Here is a 15,178-nt window from a genome sequence, read left to right as displayed (position 1 = left end):
CTCTCTGACTCACGCTTTATAAACCATGCATTCTGGAACTTTTTAGTTGTTTCCCACATCAGCATGCTACTTCCCATCCATGTAGATTTGCAGAGACCTCCTCATCTTTTTAATTCCCAGTTCCCACTCTCAACATGGGCCATCTCCTACCCACACTTCAAAACCTAAGCAAAACAACACCTTCCGTGACACCTCCATGCTGAGTCAGATGCCATCCCCTTTGTATTGTAGTTCTTTGCTTGTGTGCCTTTGTCTCACTTTGTTCTCTTTAAAATAAACTCCATGAGGACAATGATCACCTGCTATTTGTGTTAATATCTGCACCAAGTGGCATAGTGTCTGGAGTATAGTAGGATCTATTTTCAAGGAACAAAAGATTATATCTAAACCAATAGACATGAATTAGCGCTTTTTTTTTTAAAGATAAGCTCCCTTTGAACTAAGTCAATGTTTACAAGAAGAGTTATACTAAAAGGTTCACTTTTGCTGCTTACGTTTCATTTATTTCAGGCAATTAATTCATTGTTATTGGTAAATCGATACTTTTTATTGATACTGAAAAGAGAGAAATAAACTAATGACTATCTCTGTTAGAGTAGATTTGTTCATATCTATCAGTAAAATGTTAATTATCTGAAAGTCAATAATAAAACATAAACTGTGATCTTAAATGTTTTTTAGGGGCTCAAAAATAATTAGAATTCATGTCAGCATATAAAAAAAGATCAGAGTATTTTTAAGATAGGATAAAATTTTATTTTAGTTTCTTAGGGATTTTTGTGACCTTATAGAGTTCAACTAATTATAATTTTAAAAATAGGATTGATAGAGTTTTAGAATTAGAAACAATTTATAGATTATTTTATTTTTCTTTTGAGGAACCAGGTCATCAGAAGATCAAGGAACACCTATAATGTCACTAGATCCTAATTTAATTTAAATTTTAGAATCCAGGTATTCTAACTCCTGTCTTGATACTATTTGTACTTCATTATGTTGCTTCCCAGGGCTTTAAAAAATAAAAGCTGGGAAATTACATTTGCTTTGCATATACAGCACCAATTATCAAATTCAGCATAAAAGCATAACATGTATACATCAAAAAGAAAACATAAAAACTTCATATTAAAAGCATCTCAAAACAATTGAATATAATAGGGAAACCTTATACAAATGCAACACTCCCCCATTAATAAAAAGAAACCAATTGGAGAAAAAAGAAATTCAATATAAACATGTTGGAATATAACCTAATTCATTTTAATCCAATGCTTCAAATTGAAAAAAATTAGCACTAATGTTATTTTCCTTCATCATTACAATCTTGCTTTTCATTACATTATGCTATGTTTTGTATTAAACATAAAATCAATTTTTCACCTTAACACATGCTAGAAATACAGTCACCATGTTGGAAATCAGTAGAAAGTGTCTTTGTTTCTACTTTTTTTTTTCTCTGAAAAAGCTTTGGGAAAAAAAATCATTTACAATGTTTAATTTTAATAACTTAAAGAATGTAATTGATTTTTGTTTGTTTTTGACATGGAGTTTCACTCTTGTCACTCAGGCTGGAGTACAATGGCATGATCTCGGCTCACTGTAACCTCCACCTCCCAGGTTCAAATGATTTTTCTGTCTCAGCCTCCCGAGTAGCTGGGATGACAGGCACTCGCCACCACACCTGGCTAATTTCTGTATTTTTAGTAGAGATGGGGTTTCATCATGTTGGCCAGGCTGGTCTCAAACTCCTGACCTCAGGCGATCCGCCCCCCTTGGCCTCCCAAAGAGCTGGGACTACAGGCGTGAGCCACCACGCCCAGCCAATTGAATAGTTTTTAACTCAGAGGATAAATGCTTGAGGGGATGGAAAGCCCATTCCTCATGATGTGATTATTTCACACTGCATGCCTGTATCAAAACATCTCATGTACCCCACAAATATATAAACCTCCTATGTACCCACAAAAATTTTATAAAATAATGAAAATATTTTAAAACTAAAAAAAATTGTTTTTTAATTAAGCAACTTTATTTAAATAAAATCATTCTTCCTCATCCTCAGTCCTGGGATCTACCAGAAAGAATTAGCAACATCTTAAAGACGACAAAGTGTTAAAGATAAGCTGCTATTAAGTAAAAGTGTGAAGTGTGGGGGGGACAAGCTGGATGCCTGAACCATTTTGTTCTATCTTTAGGACAGTGAAAGAGCAAGAAGCAGGGATGGGGTGGGGGACACATATTCTGTTGAGCATTGTCACCACTATATTCACTGAAATTCATCTGCATGCTTGTATGTATACTTTTGATTCGCCTGATACACTGAAAATTATATGAAATTGTTCTCTATTCTTTAGATAATTATAATCTAAGTGCTAATATGAAGCTTAGAATTTATATGAAATATTTATGCCCACAACAGGACATTTCAGCTATTTCCTAGATAATAATCTCACTTCACCCTGCACAAAACAGGCACATGATCATGTCACTCTGACCTGGTTTGAGTCCAAGGAGGCTTTTGTTTTTAAAATAATTTAGGTTAGTAGTTAAAATATGAACTTTGGGCCAGGAGTGGTGGCTCATGCCTATAATCCCAGCACTTCGGGAGGCTGAGGCGTGCGGATGACTTGAAGTCAGGAGTTGGAGACTGGCCTGGCCAACATGCTGAAACCCCATCTCTACTAAAAAAAAAAAAAATACAAAAATTAGCTGGGTGTGGGGGGGGGGCACCTATAATCCGAGCTACTTGGGAGACTGAGGGGGAGAATTGCTTGAGCCTGGGAAGTGGAGGTTGCAGTGAGCAGAGATAATACCACTACACTCCAAAACAAACAACAAACAAAAAAATTCTAGAGTCACACTGAAAATCTTAACAACCTGCTTCTACTACTCATTTTTTTAATTTTTATTTTGACCTGATTTTAGATTGATAGTAAAATGCACAAATAACACAAAGTGCCCCCTATGTCCCTCACCCTACTTCCCCTAATACTAACATTTTCAGAGCCATCCTTATTTTCTCTATAAAAGAGCAGAATTCTCCTTTTAGAGATTTGGAAAGATTATTAAAAGATAAGTTACAAAATACAGTACCTGACACGTATAAAATATTAAATAAATATTAGCCATGCTTAATTATTTTGTTTTAAGTCTATATGAGTCAAGTTTTAGTAGAAATATGGGCTAGAAAAAAAAAGAAACAGAAAGCGGGACTCTGTGATCCGACTTGGGCTTATAGAACAGACTGTACTAGTTTGTTCTCATGCTGCTAATAAAGTCCTACCCAAGACCGGGTAATTTATAAAGGAAAGAGGTTTAATGAACTCACAATTCCACATGGCTGGGGAGGCCTCACAGTCACGGCAGAAGGCAAAAAAGAAGCAAAGGCACATCTTAAATGGTAGCAGAGAAGAAAGCTTGTGTAGGAAAACTCCCATTTTAAAAGCATCAGATCTGGTGAGACTTATTCGCTACCAGGAGAACAGTAGGGGGAACCCGCCCCTATGATTCAATTATCTCCACCTGACTCCATCCTTGACATGCGGGGATAATTACAATCAAGGTGAGATTCGGCCGGAGACACAGCCGAATCATATCAATGACTAATGAGAGTTATGTCCAGAACCTAATGAAAACCTGTCTGAGGCCACATTCCCTGTAAAGCAGATTTGAGATAGAGATTTGTGTAGAGAACATTTAACTGGGTAAAATCCTAGGAACCAACAACTGTGGCGAAAAATCTGAATTGAATAAAGGGAGTTGAGATGTGAGGCAGTCACAACAAATACCTCAGCTAATCTCAAGGGGGAGCTGAGAAGCTGGGGTGACCCTTCAGAGTTGCCCTAAATTGAGGCAGGAGTATGGAGTTTTAATACCTTTCACTGGCCATTCTTCAGATACGAGTTGTCCCCAAGGATGGACATCAGCTTGACAAGTTATTAATTAGATCTCCTGAGAATAAATTCTAGAGAGAATCAGCTGAGAGGCATGATTTAGCAAATGAGAACCAAGTGAAAGGCGAAAGGGGTTTCCCCTTATAAAACCATCAGATCTCATGAGACTTATTCACTACCACTAGAACAGTGTGGGGAAAACTGCCCCCATGATCCACTTACCTCTCACTGGGTCCCTCCCACAACATGTGAATTATGGGAGCTACAGTGCAAGATGAGATTTCGGTGCAGACACAGCCAAGCCATATCAGACAGTAGTAACTTTCAATTAAATATAGCTAGACGTTCTGTCAATGGGTCACAGCAGTCTAGAGAATACATTGAAAAACTCTGGGAACAGCAGATATAGAGGTCAGATCTAGAGATTTTGAACAAAGTTTAGTGCTACAATGCATTGGTGACCACAGACAAAAGGTGTCTGTTGTTGTTATAGTTTGTTTCTGTCTTGTTTTTCATCATGGGAGGACAAAAAGAAAAAATGGGGGCAATGGTGAAGGAGAAATGAAAAAGACCTGCTTTTCTATGGGTGGAAGCGACTAAACGAGAGAATAAATTTGGATTACACAACAAATGCAAATCAAGTTAGAAGCATGAAAGGCATGATTAAGGCCATGGTTCTAATAGATATCAGCCAGCGGAACCAGGATCATGCCACATCAAGAGAGGCTGCAGAGCCATTGCCTTCTCTCCTGTGAATGCTAAATTAATGAAATGGAACTCACAGAAGCACTATGTAATCAAATATTGGTGGGACACAAGCAAATTCTGAAAAAGTTTCATTGATCAATGATAATATCTTTTGGTGTAAATATCTCCTCAAAACAGTTCAGGAAAAAAAATAAAGCTATAATTTTCCTTTAGAAATATTTAACTTTGTTATACTAGTTTACTTATTTTTTACCTAATACATTCTGATATATTGTTATGTAGGTTAAAGATGCTCGATTCATGCCACTGTGGAAACCACACATAATTTAGGCAATAATGCAAATTCTTTTCAAATTCTTTTATCAGTGTATTCACTTTATTTTTATTTCTAACACAATTCAAAATTACAGGATGCTATCAAAGTGATGCTACAAAACCCCACTAAAATTTTTTCAATTCTTCAAATCACACACTTACACACACACACACACACACACACACACACACACACACACACACACACACACACACACCACATGCATTCCCCGTACAGGCCTTTTTTGTGGGGGGCCTGAGTAAATAATTGCATTTTATTTTCAATTTTTCATTTTGAAATAATTAAAGACTTACCAAAAATGTTGCAAAACTACGTGCCTTTTTGAAGTAAAGTCTTGAAAAAGTTGTTTGGTATATCCTTTATAGTAAAAAAAGAAAACACGTGTATATTCTGTTGATTAAAGGCATGCTGAGATTGTTAGACATGTGATTTCATCAGAGACTCCAATATAGAGCACAGCTGTAACGACATCCTAAGAGTGTTCTAACTGAAATGTGTTGGAAGAAGGTTCTAATTTTTCTCAACCCTTCTCAAGTTGGCACTCAGCAGATTTCCACTCTATAAAAATAACTCCTGCTCTGCAACTAATGTTCACAGATAAGCTCCAAACATATTTACAGCTCCATTTAAGTATAATGTACACACAGTAAAATTCACCCTTTTCAATGTGCAATTTAATGGGTTATGGCAGATGAATATCATCATTTGACCACAATCATGATCAAGATACAGAAAATCTGCATCATCACAAAATGTTTTCTTTTGCTGTTTTGCATTTGATCTTTTCTCCATTCCTGAACACAGGCAACCACTAATCTGCTTCTGTTTCTACAGTTTGCATTTTCTAGAGTATCCTATTAGTGGAATGATACATTGGTGTCTTTCATGTCTAGCTTCTTTCACTGAGCATAATGCTTTTGATATTCATTTATATTGCTGTTGTATCAGTTTGCTCCTTTTTATTGTTGAGTGGTACTCCATCTACAACTGGTTTATCCATTTACAAGTTGATGGACACATCTGCTATGAACTTCAAGGATGAGGCTTGGTACGGATATGTTTTTATTTATTTTGAGTCGCAGTGGAATTATTTGGTTATATGATCAGTACTAAGTTTAACATTAAAAGAAACTGCCAAACTGCTTTCCAAAATGTCTGTACCATTTTGAAGTCCCACTAGCCAGGTGTGAATAGCAATTCTTCACATCATGTGGTATGGTCAGTTCTGCTCGTGTCAGCCACTCCAGTGGGTGTACAGTGGTACCTCAATGTGGTTTTAACTTGCATTTCCCTGATGACGGGTAATGTTAAGTATCTTTTCATTTGTGTATTGGACATCATCTCTTTTTAAATTAAAATATCTGTACAAATATTTGGTCCATTTAGGTCAAAATATTATGTTAAATGAGTTATTTGTGTTTTGTTATTTAGTTTTTTAGTTATGTGTACATTCTAGATGAAAGTTCTTTATCAGACATATTTAAAATTATTCTGTCCCAATCTGTGGTTTGCCTTTTCATTTTTTGATGCTATGTTTTAAATTGCAAAAGTCTTAATTTCATGAAGTCCAACTTACTATTTTTTTCCATTTTCATCCATCCTTTTCTTATCTAAAAAATTTTTAGCTATAGTAAGATTATTAAAAATTTTTCCTATTCAGTAAGCTTTATACTTTTTATATTTACATTATGTATAAAATACATGTTGAGTTAACTTGAGGATATGGTGTGAGGTAATTCTGAAGTTCATATTCTCCATTTAATATCCAATTTTATTAGTACCATCTTTATAAAGACATTGATTTCCTTATTGAATTATTTTGGCAACTTTGGCCATGTAAGGCTGGATATATTTCTAAATTATTTATTCTGTTTCACTGATATATATGTCTTCTTCATGCCAGTAAGTTTACTGTACTGGTTAGTGTAGCTTTACAATATGTCTTGAAATTTGGAAAGTTTTCCAACTTTATTCTTCTTTCTAAAACATGCTCTGGCTATTCTAGGACTTCCATATTTAAAAAAAAAAAATTAGAATCAGCTTTGTAATTTCTCCAAAAAGGCCTATAGGTTTGATTGGGATTGTGCCAAATCTGGAGATCAGTTTCAGAAGAATTATCATCTAATAAGTATGACATGTATATTTACCAATGAACTTGATACATATTTCTACCTATTCAATCTCTCGTATTAGTGATTTAGAAATTTTGGATCAGCATACCTTTTATTAAATTTATTCTGAATTATTTTATTATTTTTGAGGCTATTATAAGTTAAATTGCTTACATAATTTTATTTTCTAATTGGTGTTGATTGTGTATAGAAACACAATTGATTTTATTTATTGATCTTTCATCCTACAACTTTGTTAAATTCACTTCATACCTCTAGCACACTTCTGCAGATGCCTAAGGATTTTCTGTGTATATGTTTACATCATGTGAGAATAGTATTTTTCTTTCTTCCCAACTTGGGTGTCACTTATTTCTTATTTTCTTTTCTTTTCTCTTTATTTCTTTCTTCTTTCTGTCCATTCCTCCTTCCTTCCCTTCTTTCTTTCTCCCTGTTTTAGAATCAGTTTTGTAATTTATCCAAAAGGACCTATAAGGTTTCATGGGAATTCCACTGAATCTAGAGATCAATTTCAGGAGAATTATCATCTCATAAGTATTAAATATTTATCAATGAACTTGGTATATATTTCCACTTATTTAATATTGAATGCAATACTTTAAAGAACTAGGGAGAGAGGACATCATTGCATTTTTCATAATCTTATGTAGAAAGTATTAAGGCTTTCACCATTTTAAGTAAGATGTTTGCTATAGATTTTCTGTAAACACATAATCAGTTTGAAAATGTACTTTTCTATCCTCAGTTTGCTGGGAGTTTTTAATTTAAAAAATGTGTTACATTTCGTAAATTCCTTTTTTGCATCTATTGAGAGTGTCACGTGATTTTTCTTTTTTCTGTCAGCATGGTAGATTTTCAGTTGTTGAAACCAACTTGAGATAAGCCCCACTTGGTTAAAACACATTATCATTTTTAAATATTCCTAGACTCACTTTGCTAATATTGTATTAAGAATGTTGCATCTAAGTTCATAACGGTTATCAGTCTGTCATTTTTGAGTTGTGATATCTGTATTTGTTTCTGATATCGAGAGAATCCACGTAAAACATCTACTTCTGTCATCAGTAATAATCTGACCAGGGATAACACCAACAGTTAGAGAGGAACCTGTCATTACCTGTGGCAGCAGAGATATCAGAGATTCCAAAAAGAAAAGCAAGGTTAAAATTTCAAATATAATCACATGAAATATCAGAAAGCCAGGGGATAGAAATATAGGAGAGCAAAATCTTAGAGGTCAAAACGAGTAGTTAAGTACTGCACATGATAATAAAACGTAAAGTCTTTTCCTAAGGCAGAGCCTGGCTGCTGCCTAGCTTCTTTGACAATTCTTGGTAGGCTTTCATGGCTTTATAAGGGCTTATACTTTAGGTAAAGTTATAGTCAGGGAAACGGTGGGTGTAGGTTGGCTCTGTAGAAATGAAGCATTACAGGAGCACTGCAGTTAGAAAGAAACTGATACTGATGATACTTCGGTCACACTAATAATACATGCTAATGATAATCATAGCAATCATGGTAATGACAGAAAAAATATATATATAATATTAACATGCTTCTATTTGCACATATACATATGTGAATAGAAACATTGATTTAAAGACATGAAAGTATAGAAATAGCCTACACCTGATAAAGATATGCTCATACACAATAACAAACATCAGTATAAACAGAGATTTTGATGTATCACAGAATTCTCCAATAGATCACAATTTTGACACTATGGGAAGTGTCATTTTCAGAACTTTTCTTTATCTCCATTATCTCCATTCTCTATTTCCAACATTCCTGGAGACTGAACTCAAGGATCAGTAAATATTCTCAACCTTAACCATAGCAGACTTCATTCATCCCATATATGCTTGTTATTTTTCCCCATTGACAGAAGGCATTGTACCATGAAATATACAACATATCTCTGACACACCTGACGGAAACAAACAATGGGGAAAGATTGACTATTTAATCAATGGTGATGGGAAAACTGGCTAGCCATATGAAGAAAGCTGAAACTGGACCCCTTCCTTACACCTTATAAAATAATTAACTCAAGATGGATTAAAGACTTAAACATAAGATCTAAAACCATAAAAACTCTAGAAGAAAACCTAGCCAATACCATTCAGAACATAGGCATAGGCAAAGACTTCATGACTAAAACACCAAAAGCAGTGGCAACAAAAGCCAAAATTGAGAAACGGGATCTAATTAAACTAAAGATAGCTTCTGCACAGCAAAAGACACTATCATCGGAGTGAACACACAACCTACAGAGTGGGAGAAAATTTTTGCAATCTATCCATTTAACAAAGGGCTAATATCCAGAATCTACAAGGAACTTAAACAAATTTACAAGAAAAAAACAACCCCATCAAAAAGTGGGAAAAGGATATGAACAGACACTTCTCAAAAGAAGACATTTATGCGGCCAATAAACACATGAAAAAAAGCTCATCATAGGCTGGGCGTGGTGGCTCACGCCTGTAATCCCATCACTTTGGGAGGCCAAGGCGAGTGGATCACAAGGTCGGGAGTTTGAGACTTGCCTGGCCACTACGGTGAAACTCTGTCTCTACCAAAAACACACACAAAAAACTTTAGCCAGGCGTGGTGGTATATATCTGTAATCCCAGCTACTCAAGAGGCTAAGGCAGGAGAATTGCTTGAACCCATTAGGTGGAGGTTGCAGTGAGCCGAAATTGTGCCACTGCACTCCACCCTGGGTGACAGAGTGAGGCTGTCTCGAAGAAAAAAAAAAAAAGCTCATCACCCCTGGTCCAATGAGGTACCATCTCGCGCCAGTTAGAATGGCAATCATTAAAAAGTCAGGAAACAACAGGTGCTAGAGAGGATGTGGAGAAATAGGAATGCTTTTACGCTGTTGGTGGGAGTGTAAATTAGTTCAACCATTGTGGAAGACAGTGTAGCAATTCCTCAAGGATCCAGAACTAGAAATACCATTTGACCTAACAGTCTCATTACTAGGTACACATCCAAAGGATTATAAATCATTCTACTATAAAGACACATTCACACATATGTTTATTGCAGCACTATTCACAATAGCAAAGACTAGGAACCAACCCAAATGCCCATCAATGATAGACTGGATAAAGAATATGTGGCACATATACACCATGGAATACTATGCAGCTATAAAAAAGGATGGATTAATGTCTTTTGCAGAGACATGGATGAAGCTGGAAACCATCATTCTCAGCAAACTATCACAAGAACAGAAAACCAAACACCACATGTTCTCACTCATAAGTGGGAGTTGAACAAAGAGAACACATAGACACAGGGAGGGGAACATCACACACTGGGGCCTGTCAGTGGGTAGGAAGGAAAGAGGAGGGATAGCATTAGGAGAAATACTTAATGTAGATGACGGGTTGATGGGTGCAGCAAACCACGACAGCACATGTATACCTATTTCACAAAACTGCAAGTTCTGCATATGTATCCCAGAACTTAAAGTGTATGTATGTGTGTATATATATACACACAAATGTAAATGTAAATGTAAATAAATTGAAAATGGTAAAAATAGAAATATGTTTCGTACACAAATAGTGACATAATAAAGCAAGATAGAATGTATGTTTGAGTTAAAAAAAATTGCTTAGAAGACAACTTGAATTCCATTCCAAGGAACTAGTTTTCAAAAGTTTACAACCAGATTTCAGTTTGGCAAAAGGCAACAATGCTGTTTTGAAAATAATTTCTGAAAAGAGCTTCCCCAGCAGTTCCAAATGGCAGTCCTGATACAAGGAAGTAGGAGCAATTTTGTTACCACCAGGAACATTGAATTTATTTTCAGACCTTGAAATTCTGGGAGGCCCTCGAATAATAATCAACTACAATATTTTACTTTACATAGAAATATTGTTTTAATGTTAATATAAAAGCTTGTATATGAACTAAAATTGTCAATCTGCCACTTTTAAGAAAGAAGAATCCATTATGTCCCTAATCTATAGTGAGTTGATATGTTCCATAAGCAGTTCTGGAAGGAGGCTACACTTAGAGCATAAATTGGTATAGATCGCTTTGCTCTCACAGATAGCGACACAATATTTTCTGCTGAATGGGAAAAAGTTTGAAGGCATAAATCAAGATAAAGCAACCATCTGACAAAGAATTACAAAGAGGCCCCATACCTTTTTCTTAGTGAACGCCATGTGACACATTGATTTTCCACTGAAGATAAAGGCCAAAATCATGTGTCATCAATAGAAAGCAAGCAAAACTATTTGGTTCAATATGTTATGGTACTTAACAAAAAAAAACTTGCAGAGAAAAGACAAATCTAAAATGTTGCACATGATTCAAACAAGTCTGGATCAGAAGAGACATTTCAGAGGTCACCGCTAGAGAGTCAAGGATACATTAGAGAGAAATAAACTCCTGCTTTTTTGTTTATCTACTTACATACACAGATACTGTCTGATGAAGATGATTGATATCAGGTATGGTATTTGATGGTATAGTCATTTACAAAATAATTCATCCCTTATGATCTAATGCAATTTTCTTCATATTACACGTGTATATTTAAATACTTCGTTGTGAAGTGGCGGCTAGCCAGGCTGCTGTTAGCATATCCAGTACATTACTGCAAATTCCAAAATGGCAAATCCCACAGTTGAAATTTCAACCTCTCCAGCGTCCCTCGGCTGGAGTGCATAATCACGGCAAAAATCTGCAACATCAGAGGTGGCCGCCACAGACACAAAGTCTATGTTTCTCATTCCATTCTACCAAATCTAGTCAGCAGTCTGGGTGAGGGGGCTTGGCAGTATCTATGAGCAGAAAGCATTCAAATGGCTGGTATATGTGCTTCCGGGGAAACTAAGGGAAAAAAAGAGAGAGGGAGGGAGGGAGGGAACAAGAAAGAAGAAGGAAACTCAAGGAGAGAGGAAGGGAAGGAGGCTGGCAAGAAGGGATGGAGGGAGCAAGGGAGGGAGGAATAAAGGAAGGAAGTTACACCAAGTTTCAAAACTGGCCACGGACTGAGAAGGATTAAGAGACAAACGGAATTGAAAGCACTTATGTTCATCCTCGGTATTTTTCTTACCCATTCTTGCAAATTAGTAATTTAAAAATTTTCATTTCCACAAATCCACGTGTTTTCTTGTTCCTCTCTCTCCGCTCTTTTTCCTTCTTTCCTTCCTGCCTTTCTTCTTTCTTTTCAACATAGGTTATATAAATGTGTGAGAGCTATCACTAGTCTACATTAGTCATCAGGATTTTCCTGTATATTTCCAATTAAGATGACCCATAATAATATTCTACTGTAATTTTGGAGGGTCCAAAATACTAGATGGCATTTAGTGTTTTGGAAATCATGACAAGTCTAACAGGACTTTAAAAAACCTATCAAGACATCTGATGTGTTTTCTTGCCCATACACTCTTTAATGAGGTCTGCTTGACCCTTTCTTCTTCCCTTCTCTAGTCATGGGTTCTTCACACTGAAAACTAAGCTTTGCATCAGTGTTTGACGAACAGGTGACATAATAAACTGCAGTTACATTTTAAATTCAGCTCAAGATGGTAGATGAGAAATCTAAGATTGTGAAGTGAGATTTAGCATGCTGTTCAGTATGCAACAAATCTGAGTGTTGCTAACACAGGATTCATACCAACAGGTTCCTTCCAAAACCTTTCAATGCAAATTCTAGCAAATGCACACTTGGAAGAAAAATGTTCCATGAAGTTGTATATGTAAATTTATACTTTCAGCATTTATGTATATAATTTCAGGGGAAGTGGGATCAACTTAACATTATTAAACATAGTCCAATGATATTTACAACATAACTTCAGAAACATTTTATTACTAGAAGTATTTTAAAAAGGATGTACCATTTAGGATTTAAGACACACCCCACAAATGAAAAAACAAATTAGATTATAAACAACATTTAAAAAAAATTATGCCATCTCTTTCACTACAAAATCCTCCTGGGGGAAAAATATCTTTTCCTTCATTATTAAAGGATGTTATCAGAGCACAGTGGAATTCTTTCAGATTTAGTCAGAAGGTTCTCTGGAGTTGAGAGATCTATTGCAGAATATTTTCTTTGAAAGTCCATGTCCTTTCCCCAGGCCTACATCATATATAAATAAACATTTCAGAAAAGGGGTCCTGTTAGGAAAAAGTGGGTTGAAGATTGTAAGACCTGGTTCCTGGGTGCCAAATAATTCACAAGTTGGAATAAGCTGGGTTTTTGTAACACTTCTCTATGACTGCCATTGATACTGAACTATGCCAAGGAACTAAGTCCTACCAAGGAAAAGCAGGAGGAAAACAGGTGTAAGAAAACATTTCCTGTCAGTGTGTCCAGAGATAGCATGAGTCAACAGCGGCTCCTCATGAAGCCATCGATTCGTAACACTGGAGTATCTAGAATGCATCTGGGTCGAATTATTAAAAAGAAAGTTCTTCTCAAGCTAGTTGTAATGGTAGCTAATTAAAAAAATTAATGTTCTGCGATTCTGATAAAAATCTATGTGGTGAACCAACAATAAAGGCGGCTGAAGATATTGGTATGAAATAGTTATTTTTCCTTATATACCTGGACGTTCATGTAAGAAATTATACTTTTGGAAGGTCTGTCATATTCTCAGTGTATAAGAGTGGAATCATTTTTAGAAGTTATTGTCAGAATTTTGCTTTAATAGTGCAATAAAGTGTGCATTCTCTCTCTCTCATTTTCATTCAACAGCCTCTACAAATTGAGCCTGGCTCAAAGGTCTTTCCCTCTTGGAATATGACTCCTCCCCTGTCCCTCTACATAGGCTATTCTATAACAAATTATTTGGCTGTCTTGATTTTTTCAGAGACCTCATGCTAGTAGTAGAGAGCCAGGAGAAAGTGAGATGTCCTATATAAAAGGCCTGCTAGAAAAAGAAATCAGCACTGAGTTCTAAGGATACTGAACAACTTTTTAAAAAACAAGCAAGCCATATTAAACACATTAGTTACAACCAAATTAGATAAAACAATGAAAATTATCCAAGAAGAAAAAGTACATCACCTGTCTAGGTTTAAAATTGCTTAAGGCTGCCATCCAAGGACCATCTATGATAACAAATACAGTAGTCTGTATTGACACAAAGTTTTAGTGATAGACGTAATTACATTCTTCTGCTGGTGGTGTTCTAGAATAAATGGAATATCTGCTGATCAAATCTGAATGCATCCCATAATATTAGCATGTAGGATCCCAGATCTGCAGGCACTATCTCTTTCTCAGATCTACACTTTGAATATTATGTTAGTTAAAATGAGAAGTATGTTAGAAAATGTCTTTTAGAAAAGAAATATTGGCTGAGTATGGTGGCTCATGCCTGTAATCCCAACACTCTGGGAGGCCAAGGTGAGAAGATCTCTTGAGCTCAAGAATTTGAGACCAGCTTGGGCAACATATCTATAAAAAATTTTAAAAATTAGCCAGTGTGGTGGTGCACACCTATAGGCACAGCTACTTCAGAGGCTGAATCAAGAGGATCACTTGAGCTTGGGAGTTTGAGGTTGCAGTGAACTATGAACATGGCACTGAACTCCAGTCTGGGCAACAGAGTGAGAACTTGTCTTCAAAAAAATAAAAAAGAAGAAAAAAATAGGAAACATTGTGTTCACATATGCTATGGTACTCTTTCTTATATAAACTATTTCTTTGCAGTATTCTAGAGGATTTAAGACAAATTTACCATTTAATAATTTCATATGGTATATTATTGCATTAGTATAGTATGTTATTATATAATTAGTATAAGTGACCAGTGCTGCAACAACCACATTCCAAAAAGTATTGTGATCCTCCAAAATTACAATGTCTAAATGACATTATTCTCCTTCATGAGACCATTATACCTTAATGTTTCAGCACCATGAAAATCTACAAACGCCCTCTAAACTATATTTAGAAAACGTGGGAAAAAAATAGATACAGTTTCAGAAGATACATATATTTTGAAAATTAGCCTTTTTGGAATAAATTATTCTTTATGACATATAAATAAACACATTTTTCAGACTGGCGGGGTAACATTTGCATCAGTCAAAATAATTAGATTACTAAAACCTGTAATCTT

This window comes from Gorilla gorilla, chromosome 14, assembly GCF_029281585.2.
Source record: "Gorilla gorilla gorilla isolate KB3781 chromosome 14, NHGRI_mGorGor1-v2.1_pri, whole genome shotgun sequence".
NCBI lineage: Eukaryota > Metazoa > Chordata > Mammalia > Primates > Hominidae > Gorilla > Gorilla gorilla.
This window is presented reverse-complemented; position numbering follows the sequence as displayed.